The 5,000-nt window shown below is 37.6% G+C and overlaps 1 protein-coding gene across 7 annotated transcripts in view; it reads left to right on the top strand.

Annotated features, from left to right (window-relative positions):
- Positions 1-5,000, top strand: part of LOC138000616 (octopamine receptor beta-2R-like) — a 22,775-nt gene that overhangs the window by 6,565 nt on the left and 11,210 nt on the right. The window contains exons 1-2 of one of the 7 annotated variants that reach the window (XM_068847152.1): positions 2,648-2,936; positions 4,029-4,138. The exons of 1 other annotated variant lie outside the window; for it this stretch is intronic. The gene's annotated coding sequence lies outside the window, so the exon portion shown is untranslated. Of the gene's footprint in view, positions 1-1,698; positions 1,853-2,647; positions 2,965-4,028; positions 4,139-5,000 lie in introns of those variants that run through there. 5 more of the 7 variants (XM_068847153.1, XM_068847156.1, XM_068847155.1 and 2 more) reach the window with 5 other exon arrangements.

The following is a 5,000-nucleotide window of genomic DNA, read 5'->3' as shown; positions in this document are numbered from 1 at the left end:
AGAATTCAGGCGAGTTTAAAGTGGCTTTTAAATCACTTAAAATGTCAGTTAAAACATCTGGGCCCGGTTCCTCGAAAGCCGGTTAAGTTAATCCAGGATTAGCGTAAACTTTTGTTTCACGTTTTCAACTTTTTGGTGAAAGTTTCTTTTGCTTATTTTTGTTTTTCAAGATTGACGTCTTCTCATGTAAAGTTCTGCCAAAAATCTGGGTTGAACAGCATTTGGGAGTAGAGAAATAAACTGCTTGGTTAATTTTTAATCTTAGATTAGCGGTAATCGGCTTTCGAGGAACCGGGCCCTGGTCTCAATTTTTGAAAATTTCCTAGCGTTGCTAGGCTTGGAAAAATTCGACATTTCTTTGTCAGCCGTCCCAAGATATTTTTACCATTTAGAGCGCGAAATTATGATATCAAATGTCAAGCTAAATTTGCTGGTTTTAGGTCAAAACTGGGTAAAAATCTAAATTAATACTTAAGGGCCCACAGACGGATTTTTCACGCGTTGCTAAGGAAGTGAATGTTACTTCCGGTAACTGACGTCACCATATCATGAGCTGACAAGAAAACCCACTCACAAGCAAAAGTCACCGCACAAACCGTTGTTTCCATCGAAGGTTTTTCTTCGCCCTTACTCGCGCTCGTTTTCAGATCAATTGCGCATGCGTAAACGAGCTGTCTTCCGGTTTGAGAAAAAAGCTAAATTTCCGGCGGTTTTAAATTGAATTAATTTTTTTTTTTACGTGGCACGTTTCACCCCCAAATACAGAATATAGCTAAGCATTGATTTTTTAAAATCATCTTTTTTGAAAAAGTATGGGTATTTAAATATCGTTTATGTCTTTAAAAAGAACATTTTTCAAAATAAAAAGAAAACCATGCTTGGCTGGATGCAAAAACGCATACAAATCATCAAACCATCGATTAAATACCCAAATTGCGTAGCACGGAGACAAATTTAGAGTTTTCTTTTATTGGTCACGCAACCATGGGCGTCATATTTAGGGTCACTGGCTTACAAAAGTTGGAAACTGACCAAAATAATGCCAAATTCTCTCAAATTACTTAACCATTACATCCCTAGCAACGCACCACAAAAAATACGTCAGTGGGCCCTTAAGCTCACACTTACAACATTTCTGACAACCCACTAACAAGATACGAAATATATTTATTGCACAAAGGGCTATTCGTATTTAATTTTTGGCCACTTTCTGCGGACACCACCTCCTGAAGCTTGAAAAAGCTGACCATTTTTTTTCAAGTTTCAATCCCTTTCCATCCTCTCCATCCATGGATGTAAATAACAAAGAATAGCTCCAGTGCACTTCAATTGTTATTACTACACCATTATTTTTTGGTCTTGATTGATGCAAAGACATATTTTAGTCTTTCGAAGTTAAACTGAAATAGTGTGACACTGCCCCTTTAAACGACCAATATTCGATCTTTCAACAAGACTCTTCTGAATGGTGACTAAAGCCTTCGGCTAACCAGTTTTGTAAACAGCAATGAAACCACGTTTTTACAATTCACGAGACACGCAAAACTTTTGTGTTTGTCTCCTTCTTGCAAGCGTTGTAAATGACTACGACTCAATAGCGTGATCATGATATATCCGGTGAAACAGCAGAGCACAGGTGTATAAACAGATTATCACGCAAAGTAAAAGCAAAAACCAAAAAAAAAAAAATTCAGTTAAGGATTATCTTGAGAAAGGCCCAGGAGGGCTTCTGGAAAGACCGAAATGACTTGATTTTCAATCAAGTGCATTAACTGAGCTCAATGACTAGAGCAGTAGGAGCCGGGCAAAATTGTCGGAAGCTAGAATCGAGATAGCAAAGTGACTGCCACAGGTAACCCATAATTACAGTGGAAGTACCCAACACGACAAAACAACAGACAGACATACTTAGTCTGACCAATTTAAGTGTGTTGCATTTTTGTAACCACTCTGCTTGTGATATTATGACTTGTTCATTAACATACCGCTTGACCAGTGCTAGGATTAGAGTGTAATGTGAAGTGCTTGAGACGACGCTCGATTAGCCTTGCAGCTATTAAGAAACAACTGCAAGTGTTTTCGCACGGTGCGGGCAAGGCGCTGAATAAACTGCAGACGAATGACATGAATCGCACCGTTGTGAAACGTCTCTTAACTGGATGGAATGGCAAATTCCATCAAAAGCTTGTGCTTATGCTTGTCATCGTGATAGCGAATGAAAGCGACGGTCAATGGAAGAGCAGTGATGTGTCAGTCAAAAGAAAACAATACCGTCAGCTGGGACATCCTGCATGTTTCGCTGACCGTGTTACAGTGAAGTGTTTTCCTCGCACACGTATCCCTAACCTGCGATCAGGCTTTTTTTTTTTCATGTTTTATGAAAAGGACGGAAGGATAATAAGGAGAGGGCATGATCTCAGGCTAACGTATCACTAGTACAATAATGTGTGTTTTCCTAAATATAGAGATCCGTGGAACGACTTCCCCCCTTCTATCTTTTCCCACAGTGATTTTATCACAAGTTGTGTTTAAAGGCAGCAACCTAAGAAAGACAAGTAGTATTAATCCTATTAAATTGTAGCATTAAAATAGCTTTATTTAACTGAGAAACGTCAGAGGAGTTAAATATGTAAATATATTTGGCAGATCAATAACTGAAACACTGAAAGCCCTAATGTAAGTTGACAGTCAGAGAGCAAAGTGCCTCGTGACATTCATTGCTTGAGAAAGGTTAGTAGTTCCAGCGGGGAAAATTATCGAGAATTCACCTTACCGAGACTAGACTTAAAACCGTTGTGACAAGGAGATGCCAAAGTGTCAAGTTCTCGTTTTTTCAGTTTACATTCCTTTGAAAGTTTAATCCTTCGAAAGCCAGGAATGTTACAATCTGTTTCAGTGGAATATTCAAGGTTGATTACTGCTGCGTATTGTCTGTGGTAAGACGCTTTTAAAACTCTGTAGATGGTTAGTTTGCCAAAAAAAAAATTTGCTTTCTCTGTATGAATCTTAGCTACAAGTAGTTGATAAGTCATAAGGTGACCGTGAATATAATTTCGCAAGTCTCTACAATTGACGCTGACAACACTAGTTCCTCTGTGACCGATAATCCAAATGAAACTGAAACGTTCAAGACAATCAATCTCGCCAAACTACTCTCAATTTTCTAGCATCAGAAAGAAATCGAAATCGAAATGAAATTCGAATTCTTTCAGAAACATTTCCAAACATTAAACTGGATACAAGAGTTAATAGTTGATTGTTAATGAAGATCGATATAAATGTACTTGGAACATTTCATTTCGCTCCGAATTTAACTCGCATTTGAGTGAGGAAAAGGTGAACGAAATTTCAAGTTAGCTCCAAGTGAATCAGCCGCCCTCAGGCGCATAAATTGAACGACTGATTCGCGATTCGCTTGGCTTGCGAAGCAAGCAGACGAAGATTTCCCTGATACTTCAATTCCAAGCTGTAAATGATGATTTTCAAATTGTTTTTGCCATTATCGAACATAAAATCGTAATTTTGCGTTTTCAGGAACGTCTTGTCCCACGTTTGGCTTCCGGCCATAAGATCTTTTCAATACGTAGCCCGTTTAATATTTAACGCTAGACTCTTGGTGTGTGTTACAGTTTTAAGGAAGGCTCAATCAGGCAAAGTCGTATTATTAACTCCTTTGAATTAAACGAGAATGACCGGTTGTATCTGTAGTTGTTCCACGCTTTATTTTTCTTTAAATGCAACACTTGCAAGAAATATTAGACGGGTAAGGGAAGTAAATCCCTCGAATGGCTTCCCATCGGCCGATTAACTCCAGGTCATCCTTCCAATTGCGATTAAAAACAGGGGTTAGCTTCGGTGACCTCGAGTCTTTTTGGCAGTATTTTTTTTCATTAATAATTATTATTTTGTAACACAATAGAAATATCCAAAACAAAAATAAAATCCAAATAAACCAATAAAGGTTGAGTGCTTTATATTTCGTCAGTGATTTTCAAAACTGATCTCTAGTTTCATTCATTTTCCCCAAGTATCCAAGAATTTCAGTTAAAAAGGAGGATAAGAGGATCTGACCAGCGGCGAAAGTTGGTGTGCTGATTCATTTGGAAACTAAAATTCTGAGAAAGAAATTGCTCATTTGGTAAGTTCAATTCTGTTACATTAGTAGCATTACACCGCCCTAAAACACCTTCGCAAAGGAGGACACTAATTATAAATTCTGAAAAGACACGTTCGAACGAATACGGATTTGAATATTATCATTTCCCCTTATTTCGAACATTGTCGCAATATAATAATTGTCTTAATGCATGCACAAAACATTAAAGGTGGAAAAATAGGAAATATTTCCTCTTAAATTTGTTTTGCAAACATTGTTTTCCAAATCTTCCTTTTTAAATGGTTTATGCGATCTTCTTTTATTGAACAATAATGAAATACGTTGGATGAATACGGAAGTTTTAAGCCATATACATCTCTTGGGCCGTATAGCCTCAGGGATGCACATGGCTTAAAACGTCCGTTCTCGGAGTTTTTCTTGCACTTAAAGTGGGGCTTTAATGTATCAAGGTGCTGTTTCATACATCATTGTTACGATTAATAGGGCCGATAATTTCATTCATTACTCTCTGGGAGATCGTTATTTTGAGGCTCATTAAATTGAGGCACCACTGCTCAGATACTTCAAAGATGTTGCAAATGACGCCACAAAAAATAAAGTAAAAAACTAAAAAGCCTTTTGAGTTTTTATATTGATAAGTTAAAAGAGGTTTTAAAAATGTATCTGTTTGCATGTTTTCAGCTCGGTACCGTGCTTCGTTTCGAAAATAGAGCAGTTTGAATTTCAGAGTTTTTCAAAGTGCGTGACATGTTGACGGCTTTCGAAAAACGTGCCAGTTGCATAAAGACATCGATTTCCCTCGTGTTTTTGTGGCCTAAACAGCCATTATATTAGTTAGACGTGTCTATACGTATGTTTGCTAGCTCATTATACAGAAAAAAGT

Source organism: Montipora foliosa, chromosome 4 (genome assembly GCF_036669935.1).
Source record: "Montipora foliosa isolate CH-2021 chromosome 4, ASM3666993v2, whole genome shotgun sequence".
NCBI classification, from domain to species: Eukaryota; Metazoa; Cnidaria; class Anthozoa; order Scleractinia; family Acroporidae; genus Montipora; species Montipora foliosa.
The sequence above is the reverse complement of the archived record's forward strand: the minus strand, read 5'-3'. Positions and strand labels throughout refer to the sequence as shown.